This window comes from Anopheles moucheti, chromosome 3, assembly GCF_943734755.1.
Source record: "Anopheles moucheti chromosome 3, idAnoMoucSN_F20_07, whole genome shotgun sequence".
Classification (NCBI taxonomy): domain Eukaryota; kingdom Metazoa; phylum Arthropoda; class Insecta; order Diptera; family Culicidae; genus Anopheles; species Anopheles moucheti.
The window spans coordinates 7,865,052-7,878,900 of NC_069141.1; positions in this window are offsets into that span (position 1 = coordinate 7,865,052).

Below are 13,849 nucleotides of genomic sequence, written 5' to 3' on the forward strand. Positions count from 1 at the left end.
GAACAATCAAAGCTCAGTTGCGTCCATAGTTCACCATCCCGTGCGACTGTGCCGGCAGCTTTCCCGCGATCCCATGCCTAACCCCACATCGCACCCGAAGCTTCCAACCCTTGGGCCGATCGCTTCCAAAGTACCCCTTGGCTTTGGCAAAGTGCGAGTTTCGGAAAGGCCAGCCCAACCGAGCCGGACGAAAACAAAACCGAAACATGAGTAAACCGTCTTGCACCCTTTGCTGCACGAGAAGGGGAGACGCTTTAGTTTGAAGACTTCCTCCGACAGCACGAAAAAGAAACCAAATCAACCGAGATACAAGTTACTCCATGATCAAAACTCAAGCGGCGGCAAAATCATAATCGATGCTATCCGTCGTCGCGTCCGGCGTACCGGTGCGGCATTTCTGGCGTTCGTTTTCCGTTTCCAATGAGCGATCGGTTGTGGTATGTGATTCCTTTCTTGCGCGTTCTCCAGCACAGCTCTTGGTCCCTCTTGGTGTGCCACATGCCCCGCCGTAACGCTTATTTGCAAGTCAACCGCCGTCCTCGCCTTGTCACGATTTTTCCACCGTTTTGGCATTTTGCCTTCAACCGGGCCCTCCCGTATCCCTATCAGGGGGGGTTCATCTACCGTGCCACTCCCCAAGCATCCCATCCCACTACCCCGGGCCCCGATTTTTCGGGACGGAGGCCCGGAATAGTTGCAATTTGTAATGACACGATCATAATTTATGAGCTGATTATGCAAACAAGCGATCGATCGGTCGATTCAGTTGATTCCCTGGTTCGATACGCGCCCTCCCCTTTCCCTCAAGTTCGCCGCCACCCAGCCGTGGAATGTCACCGATCAAAAAAACGAAGGAAACGGCCGTGTATCACATCATAAGTTCCCGCCTCAAACTCCTAAATCTTGCGCGTCTCGTTCTTAGCGGATTAGAACGCGGTCCCGACGTTTGATGTGCGGGGTCTGAAGGCTAAAGTTCGGGCGAGCGAGTGAATGAGGCTCAAAACAGAGGAAAGAAGAGAAAAAAAGGTGTGATCGAGAAATTAAATCACTGGTTTTGTTTGTATAATAAAAATGGTTAAACGGTAAATTAGCTTATGAGCAAACAAACAAACAGTTTGATCGAATTAACACCGCAAAGACCTAGAAGTCGTTTTGTTTGGTACATCATTTTTGAATATTTAGAGTAGTGCCTCATATAATATAATTAAATATTTGAATAGCTCAACAATAGTTTAAAATAAATCTTGCACAGTTACACACAAAATTCAAATAGTGCATTAATTGAATGTAAGAATACCTAACTTTTGAAACCTGTCAACCATCGCCGTAACCTTCAGAATAATGCGACCACGGTTGGGAAGTTGCAGAGCATTACGGTTCAATATGCTGTCTGCTGCATCGTTGAAGTCTTTCGAATGTAGCATTCCATAGACTGGACTGAAAATGCTGGACTTCTTGGAAGAATTCGAAGATTCGTTACCATGAATTATCTTGGTACCTTTCAAATTCTGGTTATTCTATTATTGAATTGACATCATACATCAGTTAACAACTTACCAAACATCATAATGTTTTTTTGCAATGCTCTAGAAGCCGTTAAACAACATTTTGTTGAAGAAAAAAAATGAAACCAGAGCATTCTTGTGAACATTATTGCAATGCTTATAAATAATGCAGCTAGCAACACATCATCAGCCTCCACATGTGAAATTATATCGTTTATTTCCTTTCTTACCATCCATATATATCTTCCTCACGCCTTCAAAAAACACCACGCATAGCACGTCCCGTAACTAGGTGGCATGCGCTACCAACCCTGAACCCCCTGGGCATGGTGTCTCGGGCGACACTTTCCCGCTCTGATTGGCATGGCGTATGGAACGGATCCCGTGCAACCGAGCAGGTGCGATGACATTTTCACTACGCTACTACCCACCGGAGAATGTCGTCCACCATCCGAACTAGTCGGAGATGGCCTTCCGTTACCACGGCATCGGTGCAGCGCTTATGGCAGTACCATTCCCGGTGTCGTTCGATAAATGGTTCAACCTTTTTCCTAAAATCAACACCTCGACCGCAGGTGTCTGGCCGTGAGCCGGACGCTGATTTAATTAGAGCAACCAGTACGAATGTGAAAATATGCCGCATTGTTCGTCGCACCTGTAGGAGCGTTTTTTTTTTGCTCACCAGTAACTTAATGGCTATGATGGAAAAGGAAATAAAGAAGAATGTCTCCGATTTCCATTTGTATATGAATCGGTCCTCCTTTCGCAGCTTTATTACGGGTTTATTTTATTGGGCAACATAATTCACATTTATAGTGGTTTTTAAGTAGAGATCATTTAATTATAATTCCATCTCTTATCGATAAAGTGTAGCGTACTACATTGTAACTTGCTCCAAGCGTCATTCTACCATAACTTACTCGCATACATATTCATCTTCTGTGCGATCTATCATACTAGACCGCTCATCTGTATGTGAGCCACGTGCAGCGAGAAGAGCTCTCTTTCACCCTATCCATCTGGCCTCATTCCCCTACAAATACTATTCTCGATCGCATCTTCTCAGTTCTTTACTCGCTCTCAACCAACTGTTGCACGGGCAGCATAAATGACACACAAAGCCAAACCTTCCCCGCGATCGCGAATCCGAAGAAATAATTAAAGCCATACTTCCAACAACCTTTTGCACTTGCCAAATGGTCACCAATTGATGTAATGCTGCGCGGGAAATGCGTCTCATGTGCAGCACACCATGATTTACAAACCTCTCGGTTTCGTGAGTACGTTAATGCGCACACAATATCGCCTTGTGCCCCTCTCTGCCGCCGGGCCAGACCATGCCAATGTAACTGGTTTTAATCAACCGACCGGACTGTGCAGGAAAATATTTTATAATTAAAGCACATATCTATATTTCATTTAACGTCGACTGCGATCTACGAAGCGGAAACCGTATGACCGACAGTCGTCCAGATGGACCAGGGCAGCTGTTGTTCCAGGCAACGTCGAATGGTCGTGCTTGCGGGTTAAGCAAAAGATTTCAACGATTGCACAAACGACGAACCGGCGACAATCATGATGCGATACCAGCGATAGCAGTGAATTGTCGCACGTATGCTAGGATGTGCCAGGGTTTGTAGCGTAATATGCTGCACTGGCATCAGAATGTTTTCCGATAATGATGGCCCTATGATGGGTGTGCCATCCTTATCTTCGTAGCTATACACTCTCACACACTCCTTCAATTTCGAAGAAAAACTATACCGCTCGATCCGGAAAGTATCTGCCGTGGCCTTCAAACGTTTTCACCTGTCAAACCGTTTCTGTCCGACACAATGGACAATGGTGAAACACTGCTTCTTCTACGGTGTGACGGTAATAGCCAGGGAAAAGCATCCTTACCCCATGTATGCACGGAAACGGACGAATCGTTTTCATGCGACTGCAACTATCAAACATTTCTAAGGTGCAATCGTCCAAGTGTGAGAAGCGCACAGGGAACTGATTTCTCTTGCGTGCGGTGTTCGTGGTTTCGCCCTTCTGCGCACCGTTGTCACAGAATCATGCCACCAGTGTAATTACTTCTAATGAAATTTTCAACATTTTGGTCCCGGTTCAACCTGTTCGGTACGCTGATCAACGGCGGCATTCTCAGGCGTGCTGGAATACCCACCACAAACGGCCCCTTTTTTCCATGATCATAGTCTCGCTGTGGCTGAGGTTGAAAGAAACAATCCAACCGGGTGCCGGTGCGGGATGGAAATAGTGAAAATGGGAAAAAGGCTTTACAGTTTCCTTTTTTTTCACGCGTCATCTGGTGCCTATTCCAGCGGTTTTATTCCCTTTTTTCCTTCTTCCTTTTCCATGTATCATTAAGCTTTACGCCATCGTCCACTAGCACACGTCCGGTTCCAGTGTGTGATTCTGTGAAATATCTAAAATAGGTTGCCGAGTGACAATAAACGGTTTTCACAAGGATTGTTTCCCCCCCGGTCCACCGGTGTCATCGTGCGCGGGAATCCATCCGTTTAGCTGCAGACGGTGGAAAATGCTGTTTCCATAAAAAGCCCGCCCGCTGTTGCCTGTCGATCATTCATCATCTCGTCGGTGTCGAAGCGTCGCGCAAAACCACGCACATTTGCACCGGATAGCGCAAAAGTAGCGCGAACAAATAGGAACAAATGAAACCCTCGACGAGCCGGACGGGGCTGTGCCGAGGCGCGGTGGAGTGGCAAGTGGCCAGAAAGCAAGTTGTAATATTGATTGACTGGATTGAGTGTCAGGCTACAAAACAGGTTGATGGGTCCGTGTATATTCGCAGCAGAGTGTATTACATCAGAATTATCTTGCTAAACAGTTGTGTCTCTGTGAGGTTGGTTTTTCTTTTCTTTTCATTCTCCTTTATTTATTTACTCTGGCACTCTTGTTTTGCTGCTGTATAAATGCAATAAAATCTGGATAAACAATTGATACAGTTGTGCACCGAATAAAGCACACTAGGGATAAAAACCGACCGAACGGTGTGGCTGATCGATACCTTTCCCAGCACCGATTCGGACGGCGTAAGGTATGACCCGATCGGGACCCGATACGCGAAATGATTAATGCGAGCGTCGTACAAATACCTTCAGCCCGATGGGACACGATTTGTTTACCGTCCCGCTTGTCTCGATTACGATCAAAATAAAAACCGAAACCAAGCGTACGAAGATCCATTGCAACAATTATAAACGAATTAATTTCACTGCATATGAATGAGGAAATGCAGGATTCCGACACACAATGACCAGAAGGAATCCAATCATTTGGCCCCCGGGGGTTGGAAGGAAGAAGAAACCAAAAAATAAAAGCCGTAATGTAAGCACTCAAACAACACCATCCAAACGGTGCGCGGTTAACCAAGAGATGGGGAAACAAATTCCAACTGCCGCTAAGCGAGCACCCGCACGATATAAGCCGCCGAGTGAGACAAAACAGCTTTTTCCCAGCTTAACCCCGGGGTGGGGCACTGTTGCGAAGAAATGAACAAAACAACAACCGCACCAGGTTCCAGACATATGGCCTGTGTCGTCGTCGTCGTCGTACGACAAAACGCGGACGTTCCGGACGCACAAATCTGATTACGATATGATCGAGAACCGTTCCTAAATGGGAATCACTTTATCACCGAACGACACCCTCCATTTACTGATACGGGGTTGGGTGAGGCGTTCGGTGTAGTCGGGGGCAACCCACGGGGATTGAAACGGAACGTTCCGTTCCGGAGCGTAAAATCTTGATAAAACGATTACGCGCCGGTTTGTCACTTTGCCACCCGGCGATCGAATTTATCTGTCACATCGATTCGATCGCGCGCGGAACGGGTCGGACCACACCGAGGCATACGAGATGAAACATATACACTCGCACACACACACATATGGCGAGTCGTATTCCCATCCCATCTGCCACCAGATTGTGCGAAACAACGATTATTATTCGCTGTGTCCGGGGAAGGCTTTCTTTAATATCATCTAAAATAAAAGACTTCAACGATGGCGAAAGCGACGAAACGCGCGACGATTGTTTTTTTTTTTTGCACAGGACCACAATCAAGAGATAAAACGCTCGAAAATCTTACCGAAATCTCCACAAGGGTTGCGTAGAATGCAAGTTGATTAAAAGGGAAAAATCAAACATTAAGAAAACTCGAAACGGACACAAGATAAATAGCTTTTCACCTCACATTTCCCTGCGTTATTTGCTTGGCGATCGTACAGCCACAAATACATCATGCATGTGCGTGGCTGTGTGTGTGTGTCATTCGTCGTTGTAATATTACATAATCGTTCACATACTTAGTGCGACTTTTCGACCGCCCTCGACGATTCAAGTACTCGCCGGTGGACACCATAAAACAGGAAAAACCAACCAAAAAACCCACCCCGTCCACCAAATCCATCGAAGCGTGCAACCCTGTATCGCTTCCACACCAGCCCGGGCCCGGTTTATCTTGCGCCCGCAACCCAAAAAACGTATCCCAAAAAAGGTTAAACCTCGATCCCGTATTGGGGGACCTTCACATGCGTGTGCGTACCGTTTTCATACATGTGTCCAATTTACAAATTGCATCGATAAATCACGCAGTACGACGACGATTTCGGACACCTCCGCGAGCGACGGCCTCGTCAACGGTCTGTCCCCCCGGTTTGACACGGACACCCGTTGACCGATGCAGTGTCTGGGCCGTTTTTTGTTTTATGCCGCTCGCTTTCACTGCGTCGTCTTTGGAGGTTTTTATTTTCTTTGTTAACTTCTTGGAGATCACTTTTTTTCCAGCCAATCTTGAGTGGTGTGTACACTACAGTTGATTGATCCGAATGGGATTGTGTAAGTGATCGATTAAGATGTTTTGTTTTTCGTGTGGTATGATTTAAGATCATTTTAAGATACACAACAACGCAAAAAAACTATTGGGATGTGATCCAGCGATCCTTTCGTTTTAATACCTGTCACGACCGAGGAGAAATTCTTGAAGTGGTCTTGAGCATAAAATATGATTATCCAATTTCATCTCAAGTTTTTAGGACTTCATCTTTTCTGAAGCTGTAATTTTTGGTAATAAATATATTCCATATATTTTTATCACGGAAAAGCACACATTGTTACACGTACGAAAGATACCGAAATGATACGTTTCCTTTTGGATATCCAAATATCCTATTAAGGCACCAACGTTTGGTGAATTATACGAGGAACAAGGTACCGGATACTGATGCTTATCGGGTGCATCAAACATGATGCATCGCTTGTTTGACGCACCGTCAAATATTCGTCCATACATTAACCACCCATTCTGCTAGATCACCACGCATCGATACGGGCATATGTTACGTGGCAGCTTGCCAGGCTGTTCCTTCCGGGGACGGATGGTATTAAGTACCAAACCGAGTGGAGTCAACAACCACACACACATATCCTACAAAAATGTCAAAAGCTATTCAAAACTTTGCCGAAAGCGAACATTTAAAATATGAAACGAAATTATTGACCTTTTTTCAAAAAGCAAAAATTGAATTGCCCAAGATGGAGTTAAAGTGGACTTTTATAATTTTTCCGCTCCACATTGAACAACGACGCAGGCAGTATGGAAAAGCTCTTTGATCGATATTCATCCATAGCCCGAGGACTACACAACCATCTGCGTTGTATTCGCGCGGATATGCCGCAACCGATCGAAAACCTCGCCAACGATCGATCCATCAGCTTTTACCGGGGTGGTAAGGATGAAATAACCGTCCAGCCTGCAGCTCGATATTTATATGTTTATTCCTACGTCACATTTCTTATCAACCCGAACATTACGAGCTACTTGCGGTGGTTCTGGCGGAAATTACAGCAAAAACGCACTGTGCCATTTGGTAGGCCTGACTTCTTGACGAGCAGACCCTCGGCCGGTAGCCGGGTAACCGTCACATTATGCGTACGCAAAAGCGACGAACCTCCCGAACCCAACCGCCGGATATCGGATATCGGAGCAACCGCTTGTGGTTGTACTCCGCCGATCGGATGCTCCTATCGGACGCGTATTGCTTCCGGCACTGATCGAGTGTTCCGATACAGCGTCCAGCGACAGCGCAAGACATTCTACACCCGCAAGACGCACCGAAACCACGGCAGCCATCAATCTCTCCCGTACCAGCTAATAAAACGCTACATCCGTAAGGACCCGAAAGAACACAGGAACACAGAACACGAGACACAGCGTTACCAACACTTCCACCCGGACTCCCGCGGGAGCGGGTTGGAGTGATGGACGTACTGGTCACCGGACAGTTTCGGGATGTTATGGGGCTGTAAATTATGAAACCGGTCCAGTGCCGGGCGTACAGATAATCTTCCAGGCGACCGTTGTTTGTGCGAACCTGTGCAATCGGCGGGCGATCGATTTCGGATCGATAGACCATAATTATGGGGCTACATGCTACGGGGGTTGTTTTTTTCTACCCACCCTCCCCCCCCATCCCTATGTTTGACCCGCGCCGGGAGCGAACCGTTGTTCGCAAGAAAGAGAAAGAAAGGAGAAAGGAGAAAGAAAGCGAGGTCGGTCCAGCGTTCGCTAGAAAGGGGAGTTTTTGATGAATGCAAAAATCAACAGCAATAGCAACGGAGTAGCAGAGAGAAAGAAAGGACTAAAACACGGGAAAGACAGCGTTACACTAACGATCTGCAAAGACATCAAGCATCATAAAACGATCAACGGTGACATGTTTTGCTGTGGGACCGTTTGTGATCGAGTTTTTTAAATGATTCGCGAAAATCCCACAGCCTCTTTGTGGGGGATGTAAATTTTAAGTAAACAAGTAAACGGTTGTTTTAGCAAAACAGAACCGGTCAGTCCGTTTATAGAGCAGAAATGATTCCAACGAGAAACAATTCTATTGGGGGTTGTTGTTCGTTTGTTTGGCTATCGTTTGGTGAAAGATGCTTCAATAAACAATACTTAAAAATAAAACAAATTTGTACAAATATTGTTGTGCTTAATGAATCTTTTGAGAAGAGTCATTAATATGCATCTTTAACATGGAGTCATTTAAATCAGGAGTCGACTCCTGCAAAATTCCACCCTTCCCCCTCGATCCGCGATTGCCAAAAATGGACCCAACTATCATTCCGCATAAGGTCTCCAAGGAGCATGATCTACCACTACCACATCGATTGCGATTTATCGATTTTTGATTTGAATCACTCGTAACTAACGATTCTTTCGATTCGATACGAATGACTCTTTCAGGATTCAGGAATGTTCATGAATTCATGAACCCGAATCAGATTCACCCACACGCTAGGTACAACTGTTCACTAAATACCACAAACAAATCATAATAACAACAGTTTCGAGTTCACATTTTTTCCCCTCCTGCAAACCTCTTCCAAGTGTGGACAAGCAAGTGTTACTGTCCAACCATACCTAGCTCAGCAATCTATAATCCTACAGGAATGCAGCAAGTGAGTACACACGAAGTAGAAAAAAGGATTCCAAAACCAAAAAAACCCAAGCTCCCACAGAACAGAACAGATTAAATCTGTGAACATGCCAGATACAAAACGATAGAAACGTTTGCGATCGTTTGTACTTTTGCCGCGGGATCGCGTCGCACCGATTCCGTTTGGGCACACCGGACACACAGAACAGAACTGCTCTCCCCAATCCGGGACCCGGGGCAAGCGCCCCAAAAGTAATAAAAGTACCACAACGCGCCCCGGCTCGATGAAGCATAGCGTGGCGCGCCCGGCCCCGACTGAATGGTGAAACGGACCAACCACAATAGCAGCGCCGCAATGACATCGTGCGTCGGGTGTGGACGTGGAAGCGAAGAGTTCGGACGATTACGTTGTAGGTATGGAATGGAATGGAAGCGAAGGAGAGGACAGCGAAAATCGAAACACAAATCTTGATGTGTCGTATTTTTGATGGCAATCAATCTGTTTCGGGCGTAGGATTAGTACCGGTTCTACATAAAAGTCTCGCGCCACAACTACCACCGGCACCAGTATCGAGCATTCCTGCCTCTGGCCGCGAACCTTCCTGCGTTCGAGCGGTCACCATCAACCGGCCCAGATGCCCATTAAATCATCTGATTACAATGAAACGCTTGACAGCGGAGCGTATCATCGACTCGGACCCGCCAGCAAATACCAGGTTCCTCTCCGCAAAAACCCCTGCTCCCACCCCGGTGTGGCAGTTGACTATTTTATTGTTACCTTTTTGGCAAAAAACCCTCCGCGAGATCGATCGTGATCGATCGTGATCGTTCGTCGGTGCTCTATATGGTCCGCTTCGGTTCATCCGGTGCAATCAGCCACTCGTTAGGCGTTTGTGGGCTTGGTACACTCGCCAATACTTGATTCGTATCTTGCGAAATCAATCGCACTTCATTTGGGTGATCATTACGAACACAATTGCATGTGGTAGGACTGTATTAGGCACGCTAGGGGAAGATATGCTGTAGAGAAGCATCAATAAATGGTGGCTTATGAATAGACGCTATTGTTTTAAATATTGGCTATGGAGCAGCGCTTTTAATTGACTTTCAAAAGCATTCACAGCTACGAATTGAGTAGGAAGGGAATGAAAAGTATCTTCAAGTTTCCTCTCTTCACCGGGCATTGAAGTCTACCGTACAAACTCTTCCGCCTCCTAGCACTCACACGACGCCCGGTGACGCCACCAAAAGGCAAGTAACGGCCAAAACTGAGTTGCATTCTGTCATAAATCAAACGAACGCCCTCTCTTAGCAAATCAACTCACGCGCCATACGCGCTGGGCACTTTTGGGCGTTTGGTTCATTCGAGCACGGGTGAAAATTTATTCCAAAAACGCTGTTGTAGGTCAACGAAACCACTCGGACGTCATATTTTTAGCTGCGCTCACGATGGGCAATCTCGCGTCCCGCGAAACGGTGCGCCGGTAGCAAACCGAAACCGCACCGTCCACCGGTTTTCCACCGTGTTCGTGTCTGTCGTCTTTCGGAAGCCGTCGCTTTGAAGTGTGCTGATACGCGATGGTATAGGATTTGGCAAATACAGTTTCCCGCTAGCCGTCAGTTTGTCCGGTGGACGGACCCGCAAAACACAGCAGGAAGTCCCGGGCCCAAAAGGAACCGCCCGTCCGACGGAGACCGATTTAATATTCTACGCCAAACCGATTCGTCTCACACACCCGCCGTGGATGTTTTTGGAAGGAAAACTCTGCTCCGCATGATGGCAGAAGGGGAGCGAGGGATATGGGTTGGTAGAAAGCATAAAACTTGCTGATAAGCCGCCGGCCGGCCGAACTGCGGGAATGCGGGCTCCGAACCGCCACATTTAAGTCTAATTTACGATAATAACATTTAAAACATTTGATTTACGACGACACGTTCCCCACGTCTGCGACGGCCGTTTCGGTAGCACCCGAGCCCCAGGTTCAAACAGGTAGCTGCTTGCCTGCAAGGCCACCATTATCGTGCAGCATGTACACCTACCGAACAACGGAACCCGCCAGCCGGAAAACTATTCGGTACGGATCATAAACCGGGATGATTGTTTTTTCCTGGCTCCTCCTGTCGCTTCAATGCCACCAGTTGTATCTTACCCGCTGGGATCGTTTAATAGTAGCCTTCAGCATACAACGACGATCGATTTTTTTCACCAACGGCACGCGGAAAGGTACATGCATGTCATAGCCCTCGGAAAACTCGGTTTGCTCCAGAGTCGTCGGGACGACTCCCTTCTTCTTCCATTTGTTAAGCGTATCCGTGCGGATGCAGCTCTACTCAATCATATTTCATCGCAAAATGTGCCTCGTGTAATCCGCTGCTCAGATCCGCGGGGTGGGAACTTTCACTACCGGTGCGAAAGTGAAACGGGAAGTCAACCTTTTTTTACTGACGGAGGTTAAACGACACATTGGCTGTGTGTATTTGCTGTTAACGATGTGTGCACTTTCTGAGTGATTAATGAACATTTTACTACATTTGCGTGACAAGCAGTACTACAAAGCGCTATTAATCTTTAGCTGTTTGTCTAAATTTCTGCTGCTGGTAGGGAATCGCTATTAATCGTCCGTAAATACACAGTTTGGACGAAAAAAAATACTGCTGCTAAGGTTACTGAATCTTTTTAGAAGAGTCATTAAAATGGATCTTCGCTGTAGTCATTCGATTCGTGAATTGACTTTCAAATGTTAGATTAATCTTCAATAATCTTAGAAGACTATTGAGTTACTTAAAACTGCAAAAGATTTTCAATCTGTTCAGCGCTCGTCATAGATTCAGCGCTCGTCACAGTAGAGATTCAAGATCACTTATTCAAGAGTTAAAGATTCATTCAGATTAGCTCAGCAAACATGAAGAAACTTTTCGACCAACCTAAAGCACATCTTCTCTCTTCGTTCGCGATCTCCATTACCATCGTTATCGCCATCGAGACGGCGCTGTCATCATTCTCGTCAGCGTTTCTGCAGCTGCTGCTGGCCTACTGCCAGTACCGTGGCCGGACAATTCCCATCCCCGGCATCCATTCATGCCTTTTGCGGTGAAATATGATGACAGCCACCGGGACGGAAAGGAAGCAAACGTACCGGTCAACATGCGCAAACCTCGCCAACATAAACAGCGCCCAGCAAAGTCGATCATTTCCCATCCACCCTGTCCGCTGCTTGGATGAGATCCGCCGGGAAGGATCAGCCGCCGGATTCCACTCGACGGCGCCCGCGTTACTTTTATCTTTCATCCCGTACGGCTAGGGCGAAAGCGAAAGTACTGCGGCTGATCTTTTCGGTCGGGGAAAATTCGAAACGCTTCCCGATGACCGATGACCACGGGTGAAATTTATGACATGCGATCGGCACTGGAAGGATGGAAAAAAGCAGCAAGAAACCCTCTCTTTTCCGTTTTCTCACTAATCCAGTGTAGCAAACATCCAAACCCCGGAAGGTCTCGCGGTGGGTCACGCGATCAACCGGCAAATAAGGATCGGCTTGGGAAATACTAATCCCACTCGCCTATGGGCAGAAGGGGGTATCGAAGTCAACCGTATTCCATTTCGTCGCAATTTACTTTTTTAGCTTTCGATTGCGAAACATCGCGCAAAACGGTTTGCGACCCACGCCAGCGGGATTCTCCAAACGGTCGAAATTTGACCCCCAATCGCAATCGCAGCTGAAAGTAAAAATCAACTCATCAAGAAGAAACACAAAGTAACTCTCGCCCTCGGATAGATCCACGGGTCCTCGCCGATGCAAAAGGCACACGATGCGAGGGGATTTGCTACTTTCAATTCCAGCTAAATTATTTCATCCATCCATCCAACAATCCATCCGTTCACTGATGACCTTCCGAATCGGTTCTTTGCCGGTTGATGATTACGTGACGTGGTAATGGGAGTTTCGATGGTGAAATCAGTCAATCGTTAGATTTTGAGGGTGTGTACGTTACGGGTTGCGACTGTTGCGCCATCAATCGTCACAGGAATTTTGAATCTCTACCAACTTTTATGCAGAGTTGGGAATATTAATATTGAAAGAACTTGAGAGAACTGAATAGTTCGTTGGAAAGAACTAAATGAACGATACAGATCTTTCGTTCTTTTCGTTCGTTTCCTACATTCGACAATCACTTCGCTCAACTTGTCGTTCCCGGTCGCTCGCCAAAAGTTACTTTATTCGACGGGTAGTTCCCTCAACCAACCGTTCTAGTTCGCTCCGTATTTTAAACTGTAAACTAGCAGGTTTAACTGTTTTCAATAATTGCCTTATTAATTTTTCCCGAATATTTCAAGCTACCTAACAAGTAACGTAAAGCCCGATTTGCATTGGAGATTGCATACTTTCAGGTGTGTTAAAGTTCATACAGAGCATCAAGCAAGTGTTCCATTCGGTAACTATGGAAATTCTTCTATAAATCATCCAATACACATAAAGTAAGATATTCCTCATTAACACCACCCCTATTCGGACGGCATCAAGCCAAATCCATAGTAGTATCGCACCATCCATTTGCTCGCCTGTCAACAAACACACCAATGATGCATGCGTGGCGAGGATCATGTCAGATCCAACGGGTAAAGCCTAGAACCCATCGACGGCGAGTCTAACTTAATAAATACAAATACCCTCATCACTCACCCGATTAAGCAGACACCGTGGAGGGTCTCGGCTTCAGCTCTATGACTACTCCATTCGATGCGCCCGCCAAACGGTACGCCATCCATGCTACGAGCACTTCAACACCGTACTTTCTACCGAGCGAATTCCCCGTGAGTGAGGAACAATCCCTCACACACCAACACCCAAAACTTCGCACACTTTACAGGAGCTCGGA